The 15814-nt window shown below is 37.3% G+C and overlaps 1 long non-coding RNA gene across 1 annotated transcript in view; it reads right to left on the bottom strand.

Annotated features, from left to right (window-relative positions):
• Positions 1 to 595: 595 nt before the first annotated feature.
• Positions 596 to 15814, bottom strand: part of LOC307164527 — a 40960-nt gene continuing 25741 nt past the window's right edge. Inside the window, exon 4 of the long non-coding RNA XR_013822297.1 lies at positions 596 to 979. This is a non-coding gene — a long non-coding RNA (uncharacterized lncRNA). The remainder of the gene's footprint in view (positions 980 to 15814) is intronic.

The raw sequence follows: 15814 nt of genomic DNA, 5'->3' as shown, positions 1-15814 counted from the left end.
TCCAATTCTCACTATTAACTAGTTGCTTAGCTTGTATTTTACTAGGTTATTGGCTGTTTATTAGTAGCCTACTTATATTCCTTAATCTCACCCAATACCTAAACTTAACAACTACCTTACTAACTATTAATAAGCAGTAATTATGAGTTAATTGAGGCAAAAGTTAAAAGTTAGTTGATAGTGAGAATTGGACCCTGATCTGAAGTGTGACCAGATTTTTAAATGTTTTTAAACATGCTGTCCAAAGGCAGCATTTATTTGATAAAAAAAAAACACAGTAAAAACAGTTTGAAACTCTAGAAACATTTCTTACTATTATCAATGTTGAATATCTTTGTGGAAAATGTGATACAGCCTTTTTTTAAAGTCTTGCTTTTTTAAAGTAAAAAAAACAAACTGAAAATAGAAATAGAAAATTCTTTACTGTCACTTTTGATCAATTTAATGCATCCTTGCTGAATAAAAGTATTTAAAAACAATCTAACCTCAAACATTTGAACGGTAGTATATATGATGTTTAATATAAGCAGACTTAAATCAAGACCATATATATATCACATGCATTCTGAGTCATTTATTTTGAGCAAGCCTGTGTTTTATTTCCATGTAGGTTTATTCATCTTACGTTTGAGACCAGAGTGGACTCATTGCCTGCTCACTTCTTCCATGTTCCGTCCCTTTAACATTTTAAATGTGGGGAGGGGAGGGAGGGAGGACAGATCAGTTTGTGGAGGAAGCACTGTCATATCCAGGAGGAAGTATGACTCAGCCGTGTTGCATTTTTCAAGGCTGATTCAGCTTTGCCAAGGAAATGGGGTCTTCAAAGTAGTTTGAACGCCAAGAAAGTGACACCGATCCCTTTTGTGGTCACATTGTGCCGGGTGGCGTATAGCAGTCGTGGCAGTGTCAGTCCAGCGACGCTGTTAATGGCTGCTGGGGAACAGAGCTGTCACTTTTGTGGAGTTGAGCATCTGAAAGCCTGCGTTGAGAAGAGAGAAACGGAGAAAAGACGGAGACTATTCACCCTGGTTCCCTGAAAATTCCCCCTATGCCCTCTCTCGCTTTCCTCTTCCTCGTCGGCTCTCGTGTTTCAATGCTTTAGCATTGCATTTAACTCTTCATATACCCCAAAGTCTTGCACTTGAAGCAGAACTATTTTCAACATTGATAATAATATGAAATGTTTCTTGAGCACCAAATCAGAATTGCATTATTTCTGAAGTATCTTGTTACACTGATTAAAATAGAAAAACTTCTTTTAAATTCTAATAATATTTTACAATATTACTGATTTTACAGATTTGATCAAATAACGCAGTCTTGGTGAGCATAAGACACAAAAAATACTAGATATAGTTAATAGGTTTGTCTGTGAAGAAAAGTTATTTTGCATTCAGTAAAAATACAATGCACATAAAATATTAATGGACAGAGTTTACTGCCAGTACTTGATCCCGACTGCACCTGCTACAGGGTGTGCATGTAATTCAGTGTGTTTCATCAGCCTAAACCTTCAATAGATCATTTTAGCAATGGAACGATGTTTCCCTTTGGGATGTGTTTTACTGTACCAAAGCCTGGCATCCATAAATGTGTTAAGAGGGAAGATGTTTTCCCAAGAGATTAACCCTTAGGATATCCCCTGCACTGGAAAAGAGGCTCTCAGCTGATTCACACACAAAAACACGCACACACTTATCCACAAGTATGTGTTGTAACTCCGTAATGCTGGGTAGTCGCTAGGCAACGGTCTTACTTTTAAGCTACTCGAAACAAAAGGACACACTCAAAATCTTGCTGTGTGCCGAGTTGTAGAGGATCTTCAAATAAAGGAGAGTGAGAAGCTCTAAATCACAGATTCATCTTCAGCAGAGCTTTCAGTGGAGCAGCCATTAAATGGGGTAGTTCATCTAAAAAAAAAAGTCAATTCTGTCATCATTTACTACCTTCATGTCGTTCCAAACCTCTATGGCTTCCTTTCTTCAGTGAAACACAAAACAAGATATTAATCATAATGTTCATACTGCAGTTTTCCAAACAGTGAATGTGGAAATCGATTGGTTGTATGGAAAAAGCATTGTGTGAATTATCTACAGGTATCCATAGGTTTGGAACGACACAAGGTTGAGTACATTTTTGTGTAGTTAATTTTTAACGTCATGTGCTTTTTAGCATAATTAGATAAATGAGTGCACCAAAAAGGATATAGATAGCAGATAGTAACTCTATGGTAAAAAAGAATTTCAGAGAGAGAGAGAGAGAAACTTGTAATCCCTGCATGGTGGCCTCCTGTCATGTGGTGTTCATTTCTGTCATGCCTTCTTCCTCTTTTTCATCTATCAATGATGGCTTCTCTCCCCTCCTCCTCATATTGCACAACAGCTTCCTTTCTACAGGGCTCAGGGTATGAATGAAAACCTAACCCGTGTCACATGCCACTGGCTGGGGTCAGATGCTCCCTGACTGCTGAGTTGTGCTGCCTCGCCAGATTTTGTTGTGGACAGCCAGACTACTGTCCTACACTATAGGGCATCAGCAGGGACCGCACCGGGGTCATGTGGTCAGACTCAGCTACAGCAATGAGCAAGAGCACTGCAGAGTTGACAGTTGACGTTACCTTTCATAGTGTCACTTTTAGGCCCTGTTTACAGCTGGCGTTAAGATGCGTTTTGGTCGATCGAATCACAAGTAGACGAGGGAGACATGCCCGTTTACACCTGCTGTTTTAATCCGTCTTTCTTGTCCACTTTCAACCACTTCTGTCCTGATTTTTTCGAGGGGAGGGTCTATGGGCTTGTAAATGTATGTTTTTTTTCCAGATATTTCGATCTAATGGACGAAATAAGCTTGAGCAATATGAACGTGGCCGGAGAAGCCGGAACAGTGTTGCCAGATTGTAAATGTCTTAGTATCGAACCAGAAGCTCAAAATGGGCAATTCTTAGACTATGGGCACTTTCATGTCCTTTGATCATATTTTATAAAAAAACATTTCATTTTGATAGTTAACTTTCATACTTTGATAGTTAACTTTCATAGTTAAATTTACAATGAAAGTACTTTAGGAACTTTTTACCGGAAGTCTACAATGATTTTTTCACCTTTTTAAACATCATTATACATGCAAATATTGCTGTTTAGTGCTTGTCCCACACCCAGACTTCTGACCTTCAATAATGAAAAAGAAGTGTAAAAAAATGATTTATCTATTTTTTTTTTAATATGGCTGAATAAAGTATCAGTAAAAGAATCAAAACATAATTGAGGTATTTAAGGTCAGACAACTATTAATGTGATTTTATATACAAAATATTTGTCCCACAGTATTGCCATCATTTCCACCACAACGCTGTAATGTCCCTTTAAAAAGTTTTTTTGAAAGATTGTTTGGGTAGTTTCTATGGAGATGAACAATGACATCACAGTACATGTCTGACATGGAGGAGATTTTAAATTTCTTCAGCAACTTGGAGAAGAAAACTCAAGGTAAATGTTGCTTAAAATGAAAATATTTTTATTGTATGTCATTTCCAAACATGGCGTAACAATAAATGAGTTTGTAAATAAATTGATTTTTTAACACAAATGGATGTATTTTGCATGCATGCAATGCTAACTACCAATTCATAGCTAATAAGTAATACTAGCTTGGATTTTTTTACAAAATACTGTAGGATTATCATTTCCACCACATTACCATCATTTCCACCACATTACCTTCTTGGGTGGAAATGACAAAGGTGAGGTGGAAATGACAATTTATGCTTACAAGGAGGAATTCATAGATTGAGTGGCTACATATTAATTTTATATATTGAAATGTACAACGCTAATGTATTTATTCAAATATATATTTGTTTAAATGCCTTTTCATCTATTTTTAAGATGCTGCGGAAGTCAACTGGATAAAGGTCTCACTATTTGTGGTTAAAGTTGTTTACAGTAAGACTAACTTTTCATCTGGTTTTGGAACCAAACAGACTAATGACTAATGATTTGTTATGGGTTTCAAATAAATGTTTTCTGTTTTTCTGTCCATTCATTGTCATTTCCACAACACCCAGTCATTTCCACCACCTCATAACTTTTTAAAAAATATGTACAAAATTCTAATCACTCATTAAAACTTTCTGCATAGTTTATGGGATAATGTTCCACTTAATGTAATAACACAAGTAGTTATTTTTCTGAAATGTATCTAACCAATGCAATATTATATTTCATAATTCATATTTCATATTATATTATATGTTGTGGTGGATGTAAGCTTTGTGTTTGGGCCTCATGATAATTAATTTACTTAATCCACAAATCTATGGTAATTGCAATATAGGTATAAATTGGTAAAACTATGTGTGAAAGTGGTCTTACACTGTTAAGAAATTATGTATATCATAATAATTTTAAATAATAATCAAATATTTGCATGTGATGGAAATGACATTTGTTCAGTGCGGATGGGAAAATATGTCAAAAAACACCAATTTGTCTTATAATGTAAGTGCGTTCTCTTATGGATCATTAAACTAGACTAGTTATATTTAACTGTTAGACTGTGACAATTTTGATTTGAACACTTTTTTTTACCTCAAGTTCACAAGGCCAAAAGTGCCCGTAGTTGAAGAACCACCCTATTACACGAGTCAAACGTACACAATACGGCTATTTATTGACCAAGAACTTTTTGACACGACATGAAAATTACTTTGTTAAAATATCGACCTCAGCTTGGAAAAAACTGACCTAAGCGCTGCGGAAGGAACGTTTTTTTTTTAATTATTAGGCTATTATTATTATTATTCATTTTACTTTTTTCTTCTTCTTGCAAAACATACAGAGATGATCACACAATTCTGAAATTATCGTACATTATGGATTTTTCCCCCATTATTGATCGTACAGAGGTCAAAATTATCGTACAAATACGATAATTATCGTAAGTCTGGCAACGCTGAGCCGGAAAAACATACGGAGAGCAGCTTTCATTTCTGCTCTAGCCGCAAGACCACGCAGAACGCTGCGAGTGCCTGTTTGAAATCAGGAATGGTGAGAGAACTTTGTGCTTGGAACGATTTGGTCTTCAATCCAAGCTTGAGTCTCCAGCTGACAAAGTTTAAATCTCGTCTGGCTTGCGCGCTTCCCATATGTTTATGCTTTAAGTCAGTAGACGGAGAGAAGACGGTCTTTTTGTGGATGAATTCGAACTAATTTGACCACATGAGCGTTTACACTACGAAAGCAATCCGGTCGAATGCGTTTTCGACTACCTCTGGAAGTGGTTGAAAGTGGACAAGCTCAAAACGTTTTAGAAATCGTTGTCCACTTGTGATCAGATCGACCAAAATACATCTTAATACCAGGTGTAAACAGGACCTGAGTCTGCTAACTGTGGCACAAAATTTTCTGTCATATTTAGCCTACTCACACTTATATTGTAAGCTTGTTTCCGCCTCAGAATAGCAAAAAAGGTAATTGCGACTTTTTATCTCACAGTTCTGACTTTTTTTCTCGCAATTGGGTTTAAATCTCGCAATTCTGAATTTTTTCTCAGAGTTGCGAGATGTAAAGTCGCAATTGTGAGAAAAAAATGGAATTGTGAGATACAAAGTTTTAAACTCTTTTATTCTGTGGGGGAAACAAGCTTCCATAATATTGTCTACTCTAAGCCAACGTGATGTTATTTTTACTGTATGTACATTCTTAAAAAAAATCTCTTTTTGTGTTCACACACTCAGAAAAAATGTACACTGGGGCCGGTACCCTTTTAAAAGCTACACCTTTGTACCTAAAGAGTGCATATTAGTACCTCAAAGATAGTCTATATATTATAACCTTTTTAAAGGGTACTGATCCCAGTGACTGCTTTTGTACCATTTTTTTCCCCTGAGAGTGCAGAGAGTGCAATATATAAATAAATAAATAAATCAAACTGGGAAACAACATGAGGGAGAGTAAATGAGTACATTTGGTCGCACTGTTCCTTTTAATTGTGATGATCTTTCAACAGTTAAATTTCTCTTACATAGTTGTGTCCTGCTATTCAAGGGTCAAAAGTAACATGATGTCAGAGGCAAGACATCCACAATGACTCTTGTTAAAGTTGACTTTACAATGACAAGATTGTTAGTCATCAAACCTGGTGCCATATTTGTTTTGAATATAATTTATAAATAGAAATAGTTTCTTGCAAATACATTTTCTAAGAAGGATTTTATTTTAGTAAAGATATTGCTTTTTTTTGTAGGGGATCACGTTTTTTCATCTGCTGGGGAAACACTTCAGGTAAATAGGGTAAAAAATTATATGAAATATCTAATAGTACTATAAAAATGAAGTGAGTTAATACTCTTATTGCATTTTTAATATTCTTTTATATTCTTAATATAAAAATTCATACACTAAATGAACACCAAAAATTGCACAAATAAAATAAATCAGAAAGCAAATATAGTATAAGCACATCATTCTGCACTGTGAATTTACTTATTTTATGTGCAAATTTTGTTATTTTTTTATGTTTAAATGACTATTAAATGCAGGCACAAAATTCATATTTAAACTATAGCATTCATGCAAATTATAAAGCATATTCTTTTAATATTTTTTGTAAGCATAAAAACAATCTCAAAGACTGATGGATATGACAACAGTACAACTGTAGGCTTTTTAATCAAATTTTATGCAAAATCAATTGACACACTGTGTGCAGCCTCGGCATAGCAAGGCAGTGATGTCACAGTTCAGAAGTGGAAAGAGACATGAGGACATGCTGCTATATTAAAAGACAATTAACCCTTGACTGTTGACCTCTTCTCAGATGTTTAGCAGCTAGTCCTGTCTAGTACACATATTGACTTTCATCAGCCCTAACCTGCGGGGTCACGGATGACTGATTGCGGAAACATTTGTATTTTTAGTAAACCGTTTAAAAAATGTACATCGGAAAGATGTTTGCAGCCATCATCATGCATGGGCTCCTCTTGGGATGTAGAATGAATGTATGAACATATTGGAGTCAACTATGCCAACTAAGCGGATAAGGATGCTCAGAAGTCTCTGGAGTCCAAATATTTAGTGCATGCAGTGATCATCTCCCTTGGGATTCATGTTTGTCTGTTTAACCTCCCTTTCGTTCAAGCGGCAGGAATGTGCACACCTTGGATCATGACAGAGAGAGAGAGAAAGAAGGAAGGAAAGGAGGGAAAGAGGAAGTCAAGCACATCCGCCACATGCATCTGGGCTTAGGGGATCTTCTTCCTTGGCCGCTGGTCAACATGTGGAAAGGACCAGGATGCTTGTTGATGAGTAATTCTGCAGTTTTGTTCTACTTCTAATTGTATGATTCTGACTTTACAAGTGGGACATATCATTCAACTTTGCATCTAATGTCAATTATAATGCAATAGAGCTAAAGTTAATTAACAATGAACTAAATTTGTTCACATTTCAAGTTAAGTTATAAATTAACATAAATCAATAGTCAATGTATTATGAAAATGATGAATTAACAAGGAACATTAATATATATACACTACTTTTGAAAGTTTGAGGTCAGTAAGAAAATAAAATAAATGAATGCTTTTATTCAGCAAGAATACATTCAATTGATCAAAAGTGACAGTAAAGACATTTCTGAATACATTTATATATTTCTGAAGGATCATATGACGCTGAAGACCGGAGTTATGGCTGCTGAAACTTTTGAGGGTAGGTAGCAGGCATAGATTCATTGGCATAAGGTACTGTAAGTATTACAACAATAATAAAACAATGCATTGACATTTACTTTTTACTTCTGATACTAAAAAAAAGAGTACTTCTGTACTTTTTACTACAACTTTTACTTGTAACGGAGTAATATTTGACCCGTATCTGTACTTTAACTCAAGTAAGGAAGTTGTGTACTTTGTCCATCTCTGAATTTAAGTAGCCTATCAGTTTTATTCCTTATCGTATAAATATAGTTCCCACAACTATCAATGAAACATAATGAATTATCATACTTAAAATAATACCATCAGTGTTTAAGTTCAAAGTTTTATATATCAAGTTCATTCTAACAAAGAAGCAACATTGGAAGCAACAAACAATTTTTTTAATTTTTTTTATCTTATTGTTGAGGTCCACGTCGCGTCAGCACTGGACCCTGAGCTCCTTCATACACTGTGGTCTCATGTATACACTTGACACATTCCCACCCTCCTCCTTCTTCCCTTCCAGTCTGCCATGGTCATGAGACTAGCCCATGTGTGTATTGTACACTGCGTGATAACTAGGAGAAATGTCTAAACCCCTACAGCAGGACAAGACTTGCAGCGTGTTGATGGAGTGTATCATGTTGTTAAAGCTTCACAGGTACTTAGTATTGAGTAATGCAGACAGAATGCATTCCCACCCACACAGGGGGCCGCCAGAGATGCTAAACGGTCACACCAAAGTTAGGCGCAGGTATGAGTCATATCAGGGTTTGGATGTACAGTACGACATCACTCTGTATGGAGATTTGGTACAGGATAGGCAACTTCCGGCTCCCACGAGATTCTTATATCATTCACAGCAAATGATCTGCATTACATGGCACAAATGTGTCGTTAAAGGAAGAGTTCACCCAAAAAAATTCTAATTCTGTCCATTTACTCACGATTTTGTAGTTCCAAACTTGTATTTCCTCTTCTGTTCTAAATGTTCCTGTTCATTTTTGTTGACAGTGCATTAACTAATGTTAACAGATAGAAAGTTTGGTTTTAAAAAATGTTATAGTAAATGTTGAAATTAACATGAACTAAGATTAATAAATGCTGCAGAAGCAAAACCTTATTGCAGAGTGTTACCATATTAATGCTTTTGCAGCTGCGAGTTAGCAATTAACAACGGTATAAATGAACTTTAACCTAGATTAATAAATGCTGAAAAAATGCTCCTTTGAGTCCATGATACTTAATGTACTAACTATTGTTAATAAAATTGAACCTCATTTTCATTACCGATTCAATGTATGCAATGTTTATTATGCAATGTCAAAACTTAAGTGGTGTCTTAAGGGAAATCGTTTGCTTTTGAGCAACAACCTTTGGGAGTATTAACACACTTTTTAATAAAAAGGATTTATTTGCCTATATAATTATTGGCTCATCTTTCAGAGCATTTGGAGAGAGGCAGTTTTCGCACCAAGCGCTCTCCGTCCAGAAATATTCACAGTCGAGACAAGGCCTCGTCTCCATGGCACCCGAGCGAGCAGATGGAATGGAGTCTATGCAGCTGAAGTGAAATGCAGAAACTTTCGTCAGTTTCTAATCTGCCCTTGGCACTGAGGTCCACGTAAGCTGCGCTGATATTAAGAGATTCTCTATGAGTCACTCAGGTATTAAGGGAAAATACAATGCTCCTGCGAGCACTCTTTTAATGCCGGGTTTCATTGTCAAATGCGTTTGCGCGCCAAAGAAAATTTCCACAGTGCCTTTTAATGCCTCGCGCAACGACGCATCCAGGCGCTCAAACTAATAGCCCCATATAAACGACATGCTTCGGATCCCCTGCTTTGCCTTGTGTTTTATATGTAGCGTTTCCATATTGTATTGTATTACAGTCCAGAATTATAATGCACTACAAGGACCGTGGGAGGTTGAGTGAATATCTATAATGCATTTGAATAGATCCACTCTTGTGTGTGGTGTGAAAAGGTCAGGACTGACTGAGATTAATGTCGCTTTATGACCTTTGCAGGTTATCTGGGTATTACACCACATTTGAATCAAATACAGTACGGTGTGTGTGTGTGTGTGTGTGTGTGTGTGTGTGTGGGCCATGACTTCATATCTGATTCACGGCGAGAGAAAGTAAAATGAGAGGCGTTTAGAGTCGGAAAGCCGCATGCTCGTCATGTAGATATCCTGAACGAATGACGCCAGTGCCGTCGCTCAGCCCTCACCCCACACTGCACCCTTCACCTCTGACCCACTAAAGAGAAGCCGGCTAAACTCACAGTCCGAAGCGAGTCGTCGCAATGACCAAATGAATGCGTGGACGCTTCTCTGCGGTTAATCTGCCCCTATCAGTCCAAGCAGTGACCGAAGGGAAGCCCTGACAGAGCATCAATTATCATTCCACACAAGCCCAACCATGGCCCCGGAGGACCCCCGCTGATGTCATCACACAGCTCTAGATATCAAACGAGCGATTTACTTCCATTACACGCTATTCAGAGGTTTACATTACTGGAATACTTTCACCCTGGCCACTTTCCCCTCTAGAAATAACTGCAACGTCAGAGTTTTAGCTCACGAACAGAAGTGTTCTTGTCTGCGAAGAAGAAAGTGGTGCCCGTTTATGATTTGTGATATAATATTTGTTAATTAGCAGATACGAACTTCCTGTAGCGCAACAGGTGTAAGCAATGCCATGGGTTTGAATCAAACAAAAAGATAAAATGTAAACCCTGAATTCGTCTGCCAAATGCATAAATGTAAAGTTAAAAGTGAAGAGCAAAAATAAGCTTTTGTTTAACTGGTTTTATTATTAATAGTCATAATTTGAAACTTCAATTAAAATGTAACTGAGACATTTAAATCGGCGTGAAATGGTTTCGACCCTCGTCTGTGGGGTGTGAATTTGGCGCTTCATGCGGTCACATGATGGCTGTGTCTGTTGGGGTGAGCAGACAGATGGGAAGTGGCTGTTCCTGGAGCAGCTCGAGTGTGTTCTCCTATTCCTGTTGTTTTATTGAAGTGATTCCAGTATCCGCTGGCTAGGCATTGGGCCGCAGTATAGAGCGCATACAGAGGCTCATGACCACCTGCCTCCATATTCCTGTTGTACAAACAGTAGTGCAAGGGGAAATGGCACCATTGGAAACACCTGTGCCTGATTCCATAATGACCCGCTGCAGTAAGACCCCCCTCCACTTTCATTTCTCTCTTCATTCTTCAGTGCTGCCTAAGTCACACTAGGCTTTGAGCATGTGATGTTATACTTGAAATTAGGGCTGTTAAATAAAAAAAAAAACCTCTATAAAATAATAATTAAATGTTTTTGATTAAATGTAAAATAAAATCTTTTTTTTAAATATAGGCTACTATCTACACTACACCCAAAAGAGGCCAGTCTGTGACTTTTAGCTTCTGTATTGGTCAAATAACTTGCAAATGTCAGCTTTCTGACTCACATATGGATGGAAGTGAATGGAGCTGTAAGTTGCTGTGACCTAACCAGGTGCGAAAATGACGTGCGACAGGACATTTTGTTGAATGTGTCATGCTTGGTAGCCTTGTCCACTGTGAAATCTCATTGTGTCCAATATCTCAGTCATTTTGATTCACTATAGTTTACTGTTGAAATTTGTCATTGTGAATATGCTTTTGTGCAATACTTTTTGTACAAAATGTTGCATACTTTTGTATTATAAATTGATTGTGGTATTCCTCAAGTTGCTTTTGATGAAGCATTTCCGTTTAAATGTCATCATAACTACATTAAACTACAAACATCTGACTGGGCAAATTTGCATTCAGTGTAAACAAACAAATTGTTTGTTGCTGAAAACCTGGTGGTTTCAAACACGCAGGGACAACAAAAGGAATTTCAGGAACTTTTTAAATGTGGTTCTTTTTAGAAGCTTTTTAGAACCCAGTCGTTGGCTCATTACAGATATTTTGTTCTATGAAATGGCATTATCATGCAGTGTCATAAACTCACTGGACTCTGTTGCTACTTTTTATATTATGCAGTCATGTGTAAAAGGCTGGCAGCGGGCGTTCGCTGCTGTATGAATGCATTAAGAAAAGACACATAACACAAAGTGAGGACTGTGAGAGATGTGCTATAGCGTTCCTGCAAGGCATTTCTGTCAATATTCCAGTCAGATTGTGTGAAGTCTTAATGAACTGAGTTCTCAGAGGGCTTTTTCATTAGTTCTTCTATGCTACGAATCCCCGAAGACATAATGGTACGAAATATATGAAGATGTCAGAATGTGATTTTATATTGCGTGAATGCTGAATTTTTGTGTGTGTGTGTGTTGTGGGCGGGTGTATTCAGACGCAGATGGGTAATAGTGATAAGAAGCTCTTCTGGGTGTATGGCAGAAATATCTTGGATGCCTTTTTAATCCCTGGTGAAATTTGACAGTCTGTCATTGGATGGAAACTGTGCAGCCCTGTGAATATCAAGCTGAACCCATGGTAAGAATAAACGAGAAATAACTGGACACACATAGTTTGTATAATTTCAGTACTTTTATTTTGTTTTATTCTCATACAGTAGTAGGAATATGTCTTTTTCAAGCATGCATAATGACTAAACGACTCACCTATTCAATTTCTCAGCAGAGCAGAATTTTTCTACTGGCCTGAAACCCAGCAGACAATGTAGCTGTAGATTGTACCACACAGAAATCTACATTGTATGCCAGGTTCATGACAGCACAATAGAATTCATCCTTCGCTTTCCAAATTTGATGCAATTCGGCATGTCTGCGCATTCAACTCTCATTATTTGTCAGCCTTCAGCAACTCAAAAACATTTGCACAAAGACAACCCCTTGTGACAGGCAAATCACAAAGGGAAAGTGACATGTCGCCTTGTCCTTTGTTACCTAATCACTTAAACCGAATCTTCAGCAGTCACACAAGAAACAATGTCTCATGCCTTCCATTCAAAGACGAATGGCTTCTCGAACTTTTAGCTATGCTGTGGGAGTTCACTCACCTTGATCAAATTGTTTTAAAGAAGAAAAAAAATAAATAAAAAAACAAGACCTGGCTGCGCAGAAAAACTGTTATGACATGGGCCCTCTTTAACGTCCATGAAAGAGCGAGTCCTATTCTGACAGGATGAAGCACACATTGTGATAACATACCACACAATCTGAAAGGAATGTGCCAACAGGAAGCAGAAAATGCCATCAGAGACCCAGTAGCCAGATGTAGCTGCTGATTGCAACACAGGATCTACACTGACTACTGAGCACCTCATGAGCACCCTAACAAGCCACTGGCAGCAGTCGTCCACTCGAGCCGTCCTCAGCGCCTGAGGAAGACAGAGAAAGAGAAGCCAATGGTTAGACAACCCCAAATCAAAGTGTCTGCAGCTTCGGAGAATGACAACAGCCCTCCTTTTTGTTCACAGCACATAGACAGGCAGCACTGGGGAGGGGGGAGCAAATCTCCCGATGGCCATTTTTAAGCATAGCCAGGGCCGGATTTATGCATAGGCATGTTTGCACATCCGTTTTTTAAAATTATTATTATTATTTCACTCTAATGGTAAAACAATGTAAGACAATTCATTTCTAAATTAATACAATTTGAAATATCGGGCAGAAACCTTGTATCTTCACATTTAGTTGTTTTTTCATTCTGTCTGTGGGTTTTGCAAATGTTTAACCATTGATACGTATTAAAAAGAGCTTGTGACTAAACCTCGTATCTCCATTGGATCCTCAAACTGTCAGTCAAACCTCATAACTCCACCCGCCTCTATCGTGAATGAAGTGCCGCATGCAGTTTGGACCGTCTCCGCTTGTTTGCAAGGGTAAAAAGAACTGGTTGTTTGAACAAGTACAGCTCTTTAGTCAAGAAACTCTCTCTCCATATAAAGGCTAATGTTTTATGTATTTAAGGAGTGGAGAAGTCTGTTTTTTAGTCTAGCATTTGTTGTCGCGTCATAGTCAATACTGTCTTAAATAGCCTATGTGTAGCCCTTCATCTTTTATAACATGAGATTTTCAACAAATTACAGAAAAACCGAGCGCCCATAGCTACAATAACCTTTAAAACCTGTAAATTGATAAAAACGTAATGCGATGCACTTACTGCCTTAGGTGTGTCCGTTTTAATGGCGGACAAAACATGTACAGTATCGTCCGACATTCACTGGTCAAAAACTCCATTTGAGCTTATATTTGGTGGAATGTTAATAATGACACATGCAACTGTCTGACCATATAAAGACACAATATCAACTTAGACAACACAGTGTTTTAATAATTAAAAAAATACAGTGTTTTTGGCCATGGCTTCGGCACGGCTCATCACCCTATTTTAACTGAACCAGACCTGCATTGATCGTTTTTCTCATAACAAACAGCAACATAAACCTTTGTCAGACCTTTTAATGTGGTTAGATGTTATGAAAATGTAAGCCTGTATTTGCGACTACTCCCTGAATCCACTAAGTGGTTTGGCAAGCATAAGTCCGCCTCAGTCAGAGCACTCAATTCAAGTCTTATTAATTAGAAGTGGATGCTTGTTAGCTGCCCAAGGTGCTCTTTGATTGGGTCGTCATCTAATTAAATCATCCTCATCTAGATAAACTAAAGAGAGTGACTCACATAGTGCTGAATATGTTCTGTTGACAAGGATGCTGAGAGCGTCAGGCAAATTATGTGAGTTTATTGTATTGGTTAACAATAAAGCATTATCTGTTTGACTGACAGGAGCATGCAGAGATTATACTGTATGGCTCTATTTCCACCTTCGTTTAAAGGCTCTAGCTCTGCATACCTGAGACCTTGTGACTATATTGATCAAACATACTTCGACCAGCTGATGGTCACTTGACTCCAATTTTTCTCCATTAGGGAGTTCATTCCTAACCTGAATTCCAATGCTCTGTCCCTGCTTGGTGTCAACGTTTATCCCTCTGTAAGCAGGATGATTAGACCGTGGGACAGTGGCAGCATGAGGTCTGAGAACTACTGACAGTTTTTATCCAACAAGAGACGGTGGATTGACTAATTGTATCTGGTTGATTCCTGAATTGTAAAAGGATGGACATTTGGGGGTAAATCATACAAAATGGAGCCTTATCTGCAAAAAATTACCATGCTAATCCATCAAGTTTCTTGGAGTACCACATAAATAGCAAATTAAATTAATGGTATATGGCTCAAAGAATACCAATAAGAGTGTCCATGGTAAATAAATATTGGTGTAAAAAAGTAATAATTTCCCCCAAAATTTAAATGCATTATTTTTTTTAAATATCGTTTTTTAATTCATAAATATTATCAAGTTTTTTTGGGAGTCACACACCACATGACATTTTAGTTCCTGAAACAACCATAAGAATATCAAAATTAATTTTAATTCAAGAAAGAAAAAGAATGCTTTCAATCGGCAAGGATCCGTTAAATTGATACAGCAAGGATGCATTACATCAAATCGACGGTAAAAAGCATTTTTACAAAAGATTTCTATTTAAATTTCTATTTCTATTATTAATAAATGGTGCATCCTGGAGTATCCTGAAAAAAATGATACAGTTTACACAATAGCACAACTGTTTACAACATTGATAACAATCAATGTTTTTTTGAGCACCAAATCATCATATTATAATGACCTCTGAAGGATCATGTGACACTGAAGGCTGGAGCCATGGCTGCTGATAAATCAAATTACTTTTTAAAATTTCTTAAAAATAGAAATCTTTTTAAGTTATATTTTTGGCCGTTTGCCTTTATTGGATAGGATAGTGTAGAGGAGACAGGAAGTAATGGGAGGAGAAGGGGGAACAAGATCGCAAAATGATCTTGAGCCGGGACTCAAACTCGGCTTGTTAGGGTTAAGTGTCTACTGCGCTATATGTTGGAGCACTGTCCACAAGGCTGTGCTCCGACATTATAGTCTATTTGTGATGCAGCCTTGGTGAGAATAAGAGACTTCTTTTAAAAAATATATTTAAAAAAAATCTTAAAGACCACAAACTTTTGAACAGTAGTGTAGATAGACAAAAAAACTCCATAAAAGTATCAAAGTATGCGAGGATACTATCACTGTACCATGGTACGGCCACAGCACTCTTTTGTAAGTGAGTCT

Source organism: Squalius cephalus (genome assembly GCF_949319135.1).
Source record: "Squalius cephalus genome assembly, chromosome: 9".
NCBI lineage: Eukaryota > Metazoa > Chordata > Actinopteri > Cypriniformes > Leuciscidae > Squalius > Squalius cephalus.
The sequence above is the reverse complement of the archived record's forward strand: the minus strand, read 5'-3'. Positions and strand labels throughout refer to the sequence as shown.